The sequence below is a fragment of the Pinus tabuliformis genome, chromosome 1_2 (assembly GCF_031772625.1).
Source record: "Pinus tabuliformis cultivar Carrire ecotype Pingquan chromosome 1_2, CPIR1, whole genome shotgun sequence".
Lineage (NCBI taxonomy): Eukaryota > Viridiplantae > Streptophyta > Pinopsida > Pinales > Pinaceae > Pinus > Pinus tabuliformis.
Window position 1 is genome coordinate 1086236568 of NC_142298.1, and position 17821 is coordinate 1086254388.

The 17821-nt window shown below is 38.8% G+C and overlaps 2 pseudogenes; both read left to right on the forward strand.

Annotated features, from left to right (window-relative positions):
* Window positions 1–950: 950 nt before the first annotated feature.
* LOC149209948 (putative pentatricopeptide repeat-containing protein At3g13770, mitochondrial pseudogene) lies at window positions 951–1538 on the forward strand (annotated as a pseudogene).
* Window positions 1539–1651: 113 nt separating this feature from the next.
* On the forward strand, window positions 1652–2083 carry LOC149209949 (group 2 truncated hemoglobin 3-2 pseudogene; annotated as a pseudogene).
* Window positions 2084–17821: the final 15738 nt, after the last annotated feature.

Here is a 17821-nt window from a genome sequence, read left to right on the forward strand (position 1 = left end):
TCCTTTCTCCACTTTCCGAGAAAAGATCCAATCTTTAAGGGAGGTGGCCAAGGATTGGCAAATCAAACAGAGGAAGAAGGATAAACAGGAGTTGATTGACATTGTTATCACTCAAGAAAATTTTTTTTAATTGTTCACCTCAGTTCGATTGTTTTTCAAAGGGTTGGTGTCAATTTTGGGTCTAGTCTTTTCATCTGGTTTTAGAGTCTAAATAGTTTGAATAGGAGTCTTGTTAAGAGTATTGTTGGTATGTATAAAGGGGTCAATTCTCTGTTTTAGTCTATCATTGGTCTCACATCTCACATGGATATCATATGTCCAAACTCGTTTCAAAGCTGAAATTGTCTAGGTGATTTCGTAGCGCCTGTAATCATTTTAAAGTGGTTTCGCAGCACATAAATCCTTTTTATCAGTTTCGCAGCGCAACATGTTTTAAGTGATTTCGTAGCGCATAATTCATATTTTGTACTCGCTGCGCTATGAAATTGGGGATTTGTCCTAATCCCTAGCCAATCTTACACAGCTGTCATATCCATCAAAATCCATTATCAGTGATCAGCTTATACCCTTTGCCTGTCAATTCGACCGCTTATCCTTATCATTAGGTCATTAGGTGTCGTCGTAAGCTCAGATTGCAAGTTTCAAAAGAAGATATAGAATCTCGAAGCCTCAAAGTTCATGTAGCTGTGAGTACATGCTCACACGTTGGTGGTCAGAGCACGATATGCAGATGTTGAACTAAATGTATACAATTACGCTAAATGATAAGTTTCATTACTTCAAATGGGAATCCAGGAAGGTGATTGACTGAGTTTCAGAACAAGGGGTATAGAATTCAGGTAAGCAATGAATTTGACTGCAGAGCGAGGGGACAGATACGGTGGTTGAGACGGACAGGTATGATGTTGCACAAACATGAGGATTGCCATCTGCATAACACATGGGATACCATGATTGCAAGATATGCCCGGCTGCGCCACTGCGAGGAGGCTTTGAATCTATTCATGCAAATGCAACAGGCTAGCGTGAAACCCAGTAAGTTTACATATGCGAATGCACTATCTGCATGTGCTCACCTTACAGCTCTGGAATGGGGTATGCAAATCCATGCTCATATCATTCAAACTGGGTTCCAGTCTAATGTAATTGTTGGGAGTGGCCTTGTTGACATGTATTCTAAGTGTGGGAGTATAGAGGAAGGTTTCCAAGTGTTTGATGGAATGCCAGAGAGAGATGTAGTTGCCTGGAATGCAATGGTGGCAGGTTATGCTCAGAGTTCTCGAGGTAGGGAGGCCATAGAAATATTTCGCCAAATGCTGCCGGTGTACAATAACTTGGACCACATCACCTTTGGTAGCATTCTCAGTGCATGTGCCAGTGTAATGGACCTGGAACTGGGCAGACAGATCCATGCTTATGTCTTCAGAACTGGATTTGAATCAAATGTTTTCATAGGAAATGCCATCCTTGATATGTATTGTAAGTGTGGGAGCTTAGAGAAGGCACGCCGAGTGTTTGACGAAATGGTTGAAGAATAACCTCATTGCTTTCTTCTGGTTCTATAAATTCTCTTTCGTACCCAGACATATTACGATAATAGCAGAAGCGAAAGGGTATTATTGTGTTATTGTTATTGTCGGTCGAGAGAAAAATGCAGTCGCTCCAGCAGAAAGCCGCAGAATGGAGCGGTGTGGCTCCAGAGGATGCATTTGCTATAGACGGCACTAACTTATATCTGAAGCTTGGGCACCAAACCTTCGTTGATCTCTCTACGGGATTCTACAACAGGGTCTACGCAGATGATCAGCAGTGGTTTCAATCAATCTTTTCCAACTCAAGAAAAGAAGATGCCATCCAAAACCAATATGAGTTTTTTATTCAAAGGATGGGAAGTCTGCCTCTTTATTCTCAACGGAAAGGTCATCCAGCCCTTATAATGCGTCACAAACCATTCCCTAACACAAGAGAAGCAGCAGAAAGATGGCTTCAGCACATGGAAAAGGCACTAGATAGTGTTTCCAAAATTACAAGATGTGGTTTTGTGGAATGCTATAATAGCTGGATATGCCCTAAATGGGAGTAGCGAAGAAGCCCTCGAACTGTTTGAACACATGCTACAAGCTGGAAAGAGGCCAGACTACATTACATTCATCGCTGTCCTTAATGGCTGCATCAAAGAAGGCCTCGTTCATGCAGGCTGCCGCTATTTTGAGTCAATGGATAGAGATCATTATATCACCCCAAGAGTGGAACATTATGCCTGTATGATTAACCTCCTTGGTAGTACCGGGCACATGGATGAGGTAGAGAAATTCATCGACAACATGCCATTTGAACCCAATGCTATTATGTGGAAGTCACTGCTTAATGCTTGCAGAATTCATGGTTGAATAAAGCGGCTGAGGTGATCAAAATGATGAATCAGAGGACGTAAAAAGGTACAAAGAATGCAGCTTGGTTAAAGTTTAAGGAAAGGGAGCTTGCATTTGAAGTGAAAAGATCACACTTACAGCCAACCGAGGTCCATGTAGTGCCTGAAATGCGTGCCACAGGTCCTAATGATGGTTTTGACAATTGTAACAGTTACATTGTCTCTGTATGGCATTTTGGCAGAAGAAACATTACACACTTTTCTCAAGTGTGATGGTTCAGTGAATTCCAACTTTGGACCTAGAACAACAAAATGAAGTGGCCCAGATTCTGGCATGTTTGGCTCACTGAGAAATGGTTGTTGGTTCTAAATATGTATATTTTGTGATGATGATACCTCTAGAATGGAACCTTGGACAGGAACTATGTCAGCCATTGTATTTTTCTATGAAGATTAACTGCAATACCTTTGACGTGTGTTTCTACTCGTATATCTCCTACAAGAAGCTCAAAAGAATTCACAAATTGAACACTCCAGAGGAGATTGCATTTCCAGGTAACGTTACAGAATGTAAAAACAGTCAAGGTTCAGGGAAAAACAACTGAATTTTGACTCTGATATAAGAGACCATGTCCAATGGGCAGGGAGTGATTCACCTAGGCAGGTTTCTGGAATTTGGGAAATGTCATATGCTGACCACAAGTTTACTCTCAAAGGGCACCACAAACAGGTGGAGGAAACATATATTCAAAACCAACTCTAGACTTTTGTTCTAAAGTGATCACATTTACTACAGTTCAAAATATGTCAAAACAGCTTAAAAGAGTTTTTGCCCTTACACATAAAGGAGGTGGACAACACATCAAGGACGTGGCCATCTGTTACATTTTGGATAATCAAAGATAAAGGACATGCCTCTTTGGATTCGAAAATTGTAAGGCAAACTAAAAACCGATGAGCAAGGGTAGTTTCCTATGTTTCAGGACATTGGAAAACATGTGCCATTGAAGACAACCATGGAGCCTTGAAGACCATCACAGCTAAACTAGAAGGGAACCAGGTGTCAAAGAACGAGGATGATTGTAGACCAAGGCTGTTATGGAATTAGAGTCCCACTTGATTTAGATGTCTAGAAAGGTCTGGTGGAAGTTTGTTACATTAAATAGGCAGTTGAAAGCATAGAACAGAGGCAGTTTCCTGTTTCTCAGCAAAGGTAAAAGGATACGACATCAAAGTCCAGCAAGCAGCTACAAACACCTACCACATCCAAACTAAAAGGGACCACTTGTCAGGGAATAAATCTTGATTGTAATAAATGCTATTGTTCAGCATCATGTAGAATTAGAATCCTAATTGTTTTAGGTTTCTAGAGCTGTCAATTAGTACTCAGTTGTATTTATTAGTTAGTTAAAAGGTAAATAGGTGTCATTAGAAGTAGTTTTCGAATTCCCCTCATGCTTGAGGAGGAATATCGATCAGTTAGAATAAGAGCCCTATATATAGCTAAAACAATAATGTAAAGAGGGTTGGAAATTTTATAACAGAGTACTGTTTTGGCTTATGTAAAGACAGAGTTTCAGTAATATAATTTGGCTGCTTTTCTTCTCAGGATTCATGAAGGATTTCCATGTTCAGAATGTGTGATTTTATTCTTTCCTTAATGTCTTTTACAGTTGCATAGATGTGTAATCACTCAGAATTCACTGATTGTGCTCTGATTTCCTGTATGCATTTATGAACTGTGGTTTTATATGAGTTGTGTTCTGAACATCCAAATGCTAAATGCCCTGACTTCTATGTAAAGGCAGTATCATTGTTTACTGAGGTGTTATTGACTCCATAGGCCCAATGGAAACCTGTTTAATGTATTTCCAGCATTCATTTTTATCACTGTTATTTCACAAGAGTTAGCCATCTTATTCTTAATCAAAATCAATAACCCTATGAGAGAGCCCTCTCAGGCTAAGGAGGCTAAGCCTTAGTCAAAAGATTGGTTTGAAATAGTTACTTGAAGTCTTCCTGGTCTGCAGCCTTCCAGGGCCTGATTTTGAGATAACAGACATAAAAAAGGAGATAGGTATCTTCTCAGCCTCAGTAAATTTTGACTGCTTGTCTTTTGATAAAAAAAATCATATCAGAACTTTGGAAAAAAAGAAACAAGCGTTGCTGCTAAAAGAAGAAGCATCCTGGAGGCTCAAAAGCAGAGCGACCTGGCTTAGGGAGGGTGACCGAAACTCAAAGTTTTTTCATAATTTTGTAAATGCATGAAGGTGTAAAAATTCGATCTGGAAGATTGAGGATGGTAATGGGGGTTTCTTTTACTCACAGCATGACATATCGGTGGAGGCCACAAGATTCTTCTAGAATCAATACCAGCGACGGCGAAGTGAGATAAATGACATTTTCTGGGTGGTTGACCTGGTGCCTGTTATGTTTGACGAAGATGCAAATGCAGAGTTTTTCAAGCCTATTACGGAAGAAGAACTACATGATGCTATCAAGAAATTCAAAAAGGACAAAAGTCCTGGGCCAGATGGCTGGCCGATTGAGTTCTTTTCTCACTTCTATGATATGCTCAAAGAGGATTTGTTGGGGATGGTGGATGCTACTCGTATATCTGGGAATATAAATAGCGCCCTCACTGCTACTTTCTTAGCTCTTATCCCCAAAAAGGATCATTCAGAATTGTTAGCGGATTACAGGCCTATTGCATTATGCAACATTCTTTTCAAAATCATCTCTAAAATTATAGCGGAGAGGATGAAACCTGTTCTCAACTCCTTCATATCCAGGGACCAGCATGCATTTTTAAAAGACAGGAACATTCTCGACGCAGTCGCCATGACACAAGAATGCTTATTTTCAGTTTTATCAAAAAACATTGATGCGGCTATTCTAAAGATAGACCTGGAAAAGGCGTACGACTGTGTCGATTGGGGGTTCCTCAGAATCCTACTGGCCAAAATCGGCTTGAGGTCTCAGGGAATAAACTGGGTGATGGCATGTGTTGAAAATGTTAAATATTCAGTTATCATCAATGGTATCCCTTCATCTTTCTTTCAGGCGGAGAGAGGACTGCGCCAGGGATGTCCTCTCTCCCCTCTCCTCTTTATTCTTGTCATGAATACTCTCAGCACCCAGATCAATAAAGCAGTGGCCGATCAACGATGCATGCCGATCAAGATTTGCAAGAATATATACCTTTCTCATAATCTGTTTGTCGATGACATTCTTATCTTCGCTATGCTATGCAAATCAAGTTGGCTCTGCCTCAACGAGATCTTTCAAAAGTTTCAATCAGCTTCGGGCTTGGTCATAAACAGGATCAAATCCATGTTGTATCACAACGACTCTAATCAGGAGATGGCTCAATGGATTGTCGCGTTGTTTGGCATCAATCTGGCAACAATAAAGGAAGGCTTTAAATACTTGGGTTTCTTTCTCAAAGCAAAAGGGAACCGTAAACAGGACTGGTTATGGCTGATTGATCGTTTCTATAACAAAATTTCAAGATGGGAGATGCGTTTCCTATCTCTGGGAGGCAGATTTATCCTGGTTCAGACTGTTCTATCACAACTTGCGGTCTATTGGGCCCATCTTTATTTTCTTCCCGCCTCTATTATTAGCAAAATGGTCTCTTTAGCCGCTAATTTTCTATGGGGAGGAAGATCTTATCATTCCAAGATCCACTTAGTTAAGATGGATTTCATCTCAAGACCGAAGAAGGTGGGTGGATGGGGCCTTTTACATATGAGGTCTTTTGGCAAGGCCCTCCTTTGCAAATCCCTCTATAGAGGTATCTTCGGTGAGGGCAAGTGGAGCAACATTATCAACCAAAAATATCTGAAAGGAAGGAGCTTGGTGTATTGGCACAGGAGGAAAACTCTGGGCACAAAAAGGGGGTCAGCCATCTGGCAAAGCTTCAGAAAGATTCAGGCTTTCTTCTTGGGATTCTTAAGATGGCGAATCTCTACTGGCTCTAGCATCTATTTTGGTATTGATCCAACTGTGCATGGATTGGAATCGTGCTCACTCCCGAACTGATTTTCTTCTTGCACTCAAAAGGTCTCTTTACTTGGAACAAACTGATAAAATCTTGGTCCTCATCTTCTCCAATATGGAAGGATGGAGATGATTTATGTCTGCCTCTTTCTCTTCGTCCCATTTGGTGTTCTGCTGTTAACAATCTTGCAGGTAAAGGTATCAAGCAAACAGGTACAAAAGATGAGCTGGTATGGTCTATGCGGAATTCAACTCAGCCTGTTCGTGTCAAGGATCTATACGCTGCTTGTTCTACTAGCCTTTCTCCGCTTCCCTCTCCCATCTTTCCTTCCAAATTCTGGAAAGCGTCGTGTCCACTCAAGACGATTTTATTTTCATGGTTAATCTTTACCAACAGGAACCTCACATGGGAGGTTCTTCAAAGGAAGGGATGGATGGGTCTGGGAAGATGTCCCATGTGTTGTCAGGCATCCGAAACAATGCTCACATGTTCTTTCAGTGTGCTGCATCGTCTCAAATCTGGTATGATCTGTCATTATATCATGGTTTTCCTCACCGGGTTTTCTCATCTGTACAGGAGGGCTTCAAATGGTGGAGTGAACAGCGCCCAACATGGCGATCTTTATTCATCCTTACATGCTGGTTTCTGTGGAAATGGAGGAATGCTCGCATCTTTCAGGAGTCCAAGCTGCCCATTGCCACTGTTCTGGTCCATATATCTGCTGTGCTCGAACCTGTTGGTTAACCTCCAGTCATGGTTTTCTCTATTTTTCTCTTATCGTTTCCATTTTGGTTTATGTGGATCCTTTTTCACATATGATCTACCTCTCTATTTTTGGATGGTTTTTAAATATTGACTTATCATGATATATCTGTAGATATCTAGACAGTTATTTTTGTTAGAGCTCAGAACTTTTTGTAGTATCAGTCCTATCTGTTTTATCTCCGGGATGAGATGGCCATATTATGTATCAGATCTTTATATTCTCTTAATATAATCCATGATGCTTTTCTCTCTGAAAAAACTATTACTCTTATTTTAAAATTTAAATTCCAAATTAATCGTTATCTAATTACAAATTTTATTAACCAAATACCATGTTTAAACATCACAAGTTTGTAACTTTTAAAGATATACATTTTAATTAAGCCTCCCAACTACTATAAATCAACAGTTCATTCTACAAATTCATTTTATATAAAAGAGTGTGGCAATAGTCAAACTTAAAATAATACCCATAATGTAGAGGATAGAATATGAGTATTTGAGATTACTTTTACTATGTTTAAACCCCATTTTATATATAAGACATTTTAAAATGCTACACTATATATGAACATTTGAGATTATTTTTACCATGTCTAAACCACATGTTTTATATATAAGACATTTTAAAATGTCACACAACAAAAATATGAATAAAAACAAGTGTTACATAGTAGTTACTCCTTGTCATTTAATTTAAACATAGTTGAATAAAGTAAAAAACAAGATTCAGTTTTAGTATGAGTATGTGACATATTGATAAACTTATAATATGTATATCATTTATAATGGTTTTGAGAAGTTCTCTAATTTTTTTTCAATTATTTATAAAAAATTAGATGTAAATTAGTCATTTATTATTTAAAAGTCTCTTTGTTATTCATGGCTGTCAATATTTAACTATATATGAATATGGTTGTCCATGATAACCATGGAGGAGCATTGTGTCCATGATAACGATGGAGGAGCATTGTGTCCGTGATAACCATGGAGGAGCAACTATTGTTGAGGTGGTTTAAGGATGGATGAATATGGTTGTGTTGTTGCCCATGATTGAGTTTATTTGACCATGGTTAATTATAGTCAACCATGGTTGATTATGGATGAACATGGTTGGCCATGGGTGACTATGGGCTAATGTGGTTGAGTATAGTTGTTGATATTTAACTATAGATGAATATGGTTGACAATATTGACTATAGTTGATAATGGTTGAACATTGTTGAGTTTGATTGACCATTATTGAGGTGGATTGACCATAGTTGACCATTGTATAGTTTGACCATTATTGGGCTTGTTTGACCATCGTTGCCAACATGTAACTATAGATGTATATGGTTTACCATGTTGACTATAGTTGATTGTGTTTCCCATGTGAACCATGAATAACCATGGTTGAATATGATTGAACTTGTTAACCATGTTATACTATAGTTATGACCTCATTGATATACGCTACATAAATCTCATCAATAGAAGTAGAATTGATTATGTTGGGATTTTGAAAAAATATTTATTTTTGTGCAAAATAAAACCTAATAAAACTTTAAATTTAATTATATTAAATTTAAAATTTAATAATATCAAATTTTATATAAAATAAGTTATTAAAGTTAAATAAAAGTTAAATAATTACATTAATTATAATTATTAATTTTTTTCTTCCTGAAAAGATCATTATTAAATTATTATCACATTATGATTATTAAAAATATATTTTATAATAATAAAAAATATAATATTAAAATTTATTTTATAAAAGTAAAATTATTTAATTGTTGAAACTAGACTACCAAACATATTTATGAATTTTGTATGTGATTGACCAAAACTTAAAAAAATGTGACACATTAAAATTTGTAGACCTCAATCTGCAAGGCTTTGTATTTTCCTAGGCTGAGCATGGGCAAGTTAAACAATATATGGAACTGTTAGGATTCCAGGAAACTCTCCTAGGTTGTAGCTCGAAGATGCCTGGTAACATATAAATTCAACTTATTGTTGCAAATGGATGAATAGAAGGAATGATGCTTGTCCAAGCCAGATAACCACTTCTACTTTTCTTGACTCCAAACATGCGTGAACACCCCCAGACTACAAGGATTTAGACCACCAACTACTCACAGTTTAAGATTGGGTGAATATGGAGAATACTGACCACACCAGCAGATGCACAAGACCATGTGATGGTCGGCTGCAACCAGTAAAGAAGTCTGCAAATCTAATCTACCAATGCACAGACAGGATGATAGCTCTTTGGCACCAGATGAAGAGAAACCTGAATAACTTATTCAATGATACATACAAGACTTTAACACAGAGATAGGATGACAGCTACTCTAATGCTAAACATCAAGAGTTCAGGAACACAACATATCAGGCACAGCTTGGAAGAGAAGATAAATGGAAAGTGAGCAATTAACAGCAAAAGAAGCTTGTATTAGCTGAAAATGAAGACGAGACGTTGCAAGTGTCAAAATAGTTACAGTCTCCAGAAGTTGAACCTTACATCAAAACATCAACCATCAACCCTAATTACATCTTGTTTGTGGGTATATATAGAGTTTCATTACAAAGGCACTTGGCCATTTCAGGTATGGAGGGGTCATAATTGACCACCAACTGCATTTAACTACCTGATGGAGTCTCTGAGTGCGTTTACTTGTCTTAGTGGGTGAATCTGATCTTCTCGGGTGCTCTGTTGTCCTCTCAGGCAGCTGGAGTGTTCGTATCCATGAAGTTCCATAACTGCTAAATGCAGTTACACGCTCAAGCTCTGTCCTTTTCCTCCTCAGCCATACTGTCTGTTAAATGTGGTTGTTGAGGAGCAACTGCAACTGGTACTAGTGAGTTGATCGCCTTCGTCCTTCAAGTGCATGGAACGATCAAGGGACGTGGACTGCGTGGTGGATGGACGAGCTGGATGAGGGAGAAAGGTCGGCTGTCAGATCGGGAGGACAGACGGCGGAGATGGCTTGGCGAAGGGTATCGGAGGAGGTGGAAGCGAAGCGAACGTGGGCCATTGGATCTCAGGCGGACAGATCCAACGGTGGTCGGGCGGCGAAAGCGCACGGCGGTTATCGGGCAGGGTCATGAGGTGAAGCGATAAGCGGTATCAGTTGCACCGCCTTTGGGGCGTTGGGCGGTAAAGAGCGAGGGAGCGCGATTCCATTCAGCGCGTGATGCGTGGCGGCGGAGGAGAGAGGAAAACCACTCTCCATCGCGTGTTTATGTTTCATCGCTTTGTGGACGTGGGGAGAGCGACTGTCGTTGGATCTCCGGTGGGGATGATCGAATGGCGAGGATTCAATCGCGCGGGTCTCTTTGTCGGGTGCGACAAGAGCCGTTGGATCGACGAGTGGAAATCAACGGCTGAGGCTACGATGACGAGCTTACGAAGGTGCAAAGTCATATTGGTGCTGTTTTATGAGGTTTTGGGTTTTAGCGCTCGGGGCTTAAGAAACAGGGGTTTTATATGGTTTTTAAGAGAAAAGCATGGGAAAGGGAGATGAAGGGAGGATGAGCAGGGTAAAGGAAAAGGCAAGAATGACCATTAGGAGCTCGTTTGAAGCATAATCGAACCAACCAAGCTTATTTTTGATCCTCCAATATCAAAGATATGTAGCAGAGCTAACAGGAGCAATGCTTGCTTAGGAAGCCAACTTGAATGAAAGACAACATACATTTATTGATGTTATGGTTCAACACTCATATTGCTTCGCTCTTGCGGGTTTGCCAAGGCATTTGGCAATAATATGTTAAAATGAACCACCAATCCAATAATAGATAAATAAAAATAAATTATTTCACAAAAATTAGAAAATATTTTTTTAAAGTTGCACTTTGCACGGTTAATAATATGTTAATGTAAAATTTATTACTTTATTTGCCTTAATAAAAAGATATTTATTCAATTATTTTATATTAGTATATTGATATAAAATTAAAATTTTAATATTAATAAATATAAAATCACTTGATATGAAATTTGTATATATTCCATCCCATCCCACGATGCAAATATTCTCTTTTAAGCTCCAAGAAGTATATGTTCATCATTACTCTCTCATAAAGCTCATAAACATGTTTGTCTGATATGATTGAGAAAATTGGTTTTGTTGTGCTAAAACTCCTTTTCAGAATATATTAAAAGCGCTCGAGGATTTATGAAATTATTTGCAAGTTTAAACATGGGTTTTTGAGTGTTTTTATGTAAATTTTATGTGCAAATTAACATAAACAAATGACTGAACAACAACATATAACAGACATAAAAATCACCATAAACAATATCACAACAACATATGATGAAGGAGTTCACCCCTCCTGGGCTACGTCTCCTTGGTCCAACTTCCAATGGCTTGGTCATCTCTATTATGCTCAAAAGTGCGAATACATTAGTTTACGGTGCTCAGAAAGCTCTGAAACCTATTCCAATGGGTCCAAAATGCCCAAAAATGCTTGTGTAGCCTCTTTCTACTCCTGATTTGGTAAAAAACTAAAGAAGTTATGACCTTTTCCAATCCTATGTTAATTGCACCGCAAATTCCCCAAAATCCGACACCATCCTACAATTTTTCCCCAAAACGCGCTAACAGAGTGACAATTTCACTGAAAGTCGGGTGAAATTGTCAGAACCTTTAAATATCTGCTAACGCCTGAATTCTAAAAATCATGGCCATGTGGGGGGCTAAGGCTAACAACCCGCCCCCGCACTGCTCTCCGCCGGTGGTCATGTGTTGTTAATGCGACCAAGGGCCGACCCCCGTGGGTTGGCCCTACCCCCAAATGGTGTGCAAGTGTAATTCAAATGAAACCTGCGACTATAATGGTTAGGCAACACTTGTGATGGTGTATTATCGAAGACTTTGGACTTGTGTTGGGAGGTTGCGGGTTCGACCCCCACTACCTCTGCCCGGACTTGAACAATAATTTTGGTGGCCCCTAGCTGCCACGTGGCGGCCTCCAGCTGGGTCATGTGTCAGCCCTGTGGTTGGCCACCAATCCGACCAATCAGAAATCGTCGAATTGCACCAATAACAATATGCCACTTGTCAGCACCCCATTCGTTGAAGGAGCTTGTTCACCAGTAAACTGCCACATACTCTTGCCTAGTCAGCGCCACGTCAATAGTACGGACTGCTGACTAGGCTGTCAATTTTTTTGAAAAAATCGCATGTTTGGGAAAGTGAACAGAACATGATTCTGGGAGCATATGGTGTCTGTTTCGTGCGAAACAAGTTGTGCCAAATTCAGGATGACGAGCACTATGTGGTCATCCAAGTTCCATACCAATCCAACAACTTTGATTTTGAGCTATTTTTTTGAGCACCTGATCATTCCTCCCCACTGGAAGCCTTTTGGACCCCAAAATATTACTTTCAATTGTCCAACAGGTGAGGGTACAGTTCCCTCACCTTTCGAATCTCGATCCTTTCAACACCAACTTGGAATTTTTGATCTACCCGATGCTTGTCGTGACTTGATTTGTACTTGCCTTTGCTCTTTTCAAGCTAATCTTCCACTGTTTGATGTACCATTTGGAGTAGTTCAATGGACTCCTTGGCTTTGTCCATGTTACCATCAATAGCAACATCCTTCTTACCAAGATGATACAACACATTATGATTTAAATGGTAAACAAATTCCTCTACTTGATTCCTTTGACTCAAGCTTGAATGTACATCTTGAAAGTATGTATTTTGTTGATCATAACTTTCATGTAAAACAAAATGATGCTTGAGGAAAGTAATTACACAAACAATAGGACTAGAAAGTACATCAACAAACTTGTTGCTTATACCTTTCTTATTCCTTTTGACCAAGTGGAATAGTAGAAGAAAACCCATCCAATGAAAGTGCTTTTGTCACTGGAACTTAATCACTGCACCATTGAAAATTTCTGAATGAAATGAAATGGGCTTACCATGTTGCATAAGGATTGCGCCCATGGCATAATTGCATACATCAACCTAAAACTCAAATGAATTTTTCAAGCCTAGAAGAGCAAGTATAAAAGTTGAACTGATCTTTTGTTTCAAAGCATAAAATGCCTCTTGTTGTTTGCCTCCCCACTGGAAGACCTTTTACACAACTACCAAAGAATGCAAATGAGATACAATAGAAGAAAATTTAACAAAAAATTTCCTCCAACATTGAGTCACTCCCAAAATACCTCTCATCCAAATGACTATCTTGAGCATTGACCAATCCATAATGGCATCAATCTTGGAGAGGTCTAACTTCAACTCACCTTCTCCAATATTATGGCCCAAGTACATCAAAGAAGTTTTATCCAACTCATACTTTGACATCTTCAATAACAAATGTTCTTGACATATGACATCAAGTATTTTTTTCTCACACATGACATGTTCATAATGAAATTTTCTGAAAATGAAAATGTCATCCAAGTAGACTATCATGTCTAGAAATGGCTTCAATACATCTTTCTTCATATGCATGAAAGTATAAGGAGCATGGCAAAGACCAAAAAGCATAACAAGCCATTCAAACAAACCTTGCTTGGTTTTGAATGTCGTCTTCCATATGTCTCCTTCAACAACTCTACTTTGATGATAGCCACTCCTTGAATCCCATTTAATGAAATGCTTTCCATTCTTCTTGGACACCAAAACAATAGGTGCACCACATGGTGAAGGAGATGGTCAGATGATCCTTTTGTTCAACAACCCTTGGATTTTCTTTGTTATTTCTGCACTTTCCCTTCTTGACATCCAGTGCATGTCAATTTTAGGAAGAAGACACTTTTGTTGTAATGGTATTTCATGTTGGATTCTCCTCTTGGGAGGAAATCCCTTTGTTTTATGAAACACCTCATCATCATGGTTAACTACATCAACCAAATCAATTTGCAATTTTGAATTACAACCATCAAATGTTTCATAATCAACATCAACATTGGGTTTGATCATAAGAAGCACTAAATTCTTGCTTGAATTCACTAGTCTTTTCATTTTCCCTGCATTAACTAATGAAAGGTTTAGTTTCTTGCAATGAGCTCTCACAATATACTCCACACCATCTTTGAACAAGTGGTACTTGTTTTCATGACGATAAAAGATTGATTTTCTATCATAGAGGCAAGGACTACCCAAAACAATTCCTGAAATATCAAGTGGTACAACATCTATTTCAACTTCGTCACTGAAGTTTGTTGTGATTGCAAACCGAATAATACATTTTCTTGTAACCTGTAAGTTTGTGTCCCTGCATATCCAACCCAATGGATATGGCTTGGGATGTAAAATGGTTTCAAGATTAAGTTTCTTGACTAAGTCATCAGATATCAAGTTGGCTTGAGACCCACTATCAAATAGTGCGTTGATTTTTGTATGTTTTGAGATTACCCTCACATGAAATAATTCAATCTGTGTTTCTTCATTTGGAGTGCTAGTGTGACAATTTGATATACTAGTGCTAGCAATGGATTCTTTTCCTTTTATACCCATGGCTGTAATTTTAGTTTCATCACCCGAATCGGATCCCAAATCCTCTTGAATGATGGCAGTTGTCTTTTCTTTTCCTTTGTTGTTGAATTTCTTAGGCCTCATCTCAGGATGAAGCTTCCAACAATTAGCTTCATCGTGACCCTCTTTGGAACAATGTTTACATATTGTTTTCTCTCCTTCCTTTTTAATGGATGCATTTTTCTTTCCTTTGAAACCCTTTTCTTTTTCTTTACCCTTAAATGGCTTTTTACTACCCTCTTTTGGAGTATTTTTCCCTCTTGCCTCAAGATGAGTGGCTTGCACACACACCTCATCTAGATTATTGGGATTAAACATAAGGATAGTATGCCTAAGGTAACTATATAAAACCCCCCATACACTTCAACAACATGTCTTGTGATTGCAAATCTACACCTAACACTAGAGACCTTTTTCTGAATTATTGGGTGTAATCTTGTACATTTTGACCATTAAGTTGTCCAAAGTTTTTCAATTCATGATGACTTTCTGCATATAAGCTAGAGGGTAGAATTGTCTTTTAATTGCAACAATGAAATTAGACCAAGAAATTGAGATCTTACATGTTTTTTTATCTCTTCTTGTGTCTTCTAGTGTTGCACCCTCCATCTTCAAGGAAGCTAATTGAATCTTTATGTCATCCTATTGAAGGTTTTTAATTCTATAATAGACCTCCAACTGACGAACCCAATTGTCAAGCTTCTCTGCATTCACTTCACCATTATGGGCAGTTCAAATTTAACTTCAAGTTTTAATAAGGGTGATTAATCAGTTCCTTTTGAGGTATGTTGATGAGTACGAGTAAGGGTTGTGTTAGTGGAAGATGGTGAAGATGCTTGTGAAGAAGAAGATGAAGAATATGGTGGAGAGGGTGGATCTTTACCTCCATTTCCATTACCGCCTCCTCTTGAATAACCTTCTCCTTTGGGAGGTTTGGAGCTTTCACCCTGTAGTTTGGTATTCCCCTCTTCATAGAGGACCTTCACCATATCTGTCATATCAAAGAAAGCCTTCTTGAAGACCTTCTCATCCTCTGTCATGCTTGTAGGTTCTCCTTCATGAGACATGCTTACTGGAGTCTCAACTGCAACTTGAGGAAGAACTGGTGGTGGAGATTGTGGCAACCTTGACCTCCTTCCCCTTGACCCAACTTCAAGGCTTTCAACCAGCTTCCCTTTTCCTCTCTTGAGTTTCAACCTTGTAAGCATGACATTCACTTGCAAAACAGTTAAATCCTTCTTGCACAAATAAAACCAAGAGCTCTGATACCAAACTTGATATGATTGAGAAAATTATTTTTGCTGTGCTAAAATTCCTTTTCAGAATATATTAAAAGTGCTTGAGGATTTATGAAATTATTTGCAAGTTTAAACATGGGTTTTTGAGTGTTTTTATGTAAATTTTATGTGCAAATTAACATAAACAAATGACTGAAAAACAACATATAATAGACATAAACATCACCATAAACAGTATCACAACAACACATGATGAAGGAGTTCACCCCTCCTAGGCTACGTCTCCTTGGTCCAGCTTCCAATGGCTTGACCCTCTCTATTATGCTCAAAAGTGTGAATACATCAGTTTACAATGCTCAGAAAGCTCTGAAACCTGTTCCAATGGCTCCAGAATGCCCAAAAATGCTTGTGTAGCCTCTTTCTACACCTGATTTGGTAAAAAAAATGAAAAAGTTATGGCATTTTCCAATCTTCTGCTAATCACGCCGCAAATTCCCCAAAATTTGGCACCATCCTACAAATTTGCCCCAAAACGTGTTAACGGAGCAACATTTTTGCCAAAAGTCAGGCGAAATTATCAGACACTTTAAATGTCCGCTAACGCTTGAATTCCGAAAATCGTGGCCACATGGGGGGCTACGTGCCCAAGGCTAAGGCCAACGGCCCGCCCCCGCCAGCCAAGCCCTTGCACTGCTCTTCGTCAGTGGTTGTATTGCTAATGGGGCCAAGGGCCGACCCCCCTGGGCTAGCCCTACCCCTAAACGACGCAAGTGTAATTCAAATGAAACCTACGACTATAATGGTTAAGCAACACCTGCAATGGTGTATTGGTGGAGACTTTGGACTTGTGTTGGGAGGTCGCAGGTTCGACCCCTGTTGCCTTTGCACGGACTTGAACAATAATTTTGGTGGCCCCGGGCTGCCATGTGGCGGCCTCTGGCTGGGCCACATGTCAACCCGTGGTTGGCCACCAATCTGACTAATCAGAAATCATCGAATTGCACCAATAATAATATGCCACTTATTAGCACCCCATTCGCCGAAGGAGCCCATTGACTAGTCAATTGCCACATACTCCTACCTAGTAAGCACCACGTTAGCAGTACGGACTGCTGACCGGGGTGTCAATTTTTTTGAAAAATTCACTTATTTGGGAAAGTGAACATAACATGATTCCGGGAGCATACGGTGTCCGTTTCGTGCGAAACGAGTTGCGTCGGATTCAGGATGATGAGCACTACGTGGCTGTCTAGGTTCCACACTGATCCAAAAACTTTGAATCTTGAGCTATTTTTTTTAGTACCTGATCATTGTCTATGCATATTCACAAAATTACTGTAAGGATTCTATAAATTGAAGTTATTATCATTATTTTTAAAGCTAAAATAAATTTCATTTACAATGGGAATGTGTGGGCCCTAGATTTTAATAACACAATATACATTGGTGTCTCTACATGGTCTATATATAGGTTTTGAAAAACAAAAAATTAATTAAAGAAATAAAAAATAATGTTTTTCTTTAATCTATGTACATAAAGAATTAATGTGGCGTCATCAAAGAGAGATATAATATTTAAAAGAAATTTGTCGAGGATATTGCGAGATGGACGAGTGAGATAAATGCTAGGAGCAACAAAAAAAAATTGACATCATAGGATATGCTATGTGGAATGGTACGTCAGAACTATGAAGTCTGGATCATTGTCATCGAGACTTGTGTCCTATAATCTATTGTACGTGATAAACTATATTCACAGCTTTTACATCTCAGATTGGTTGTTAGCATTAATCCACAAAGAATAACATTTAATGTTTCCTGTGTGTATAGTGACGCATCAAACTTTGTTCTTGAGATGTGCACCTTGCCGCCATTTATAAATGATAGGTTATGGTATATTACATCGTCACATTTTATAACATGTTGTGTTTGAAAATGCGGTGATATATAACAA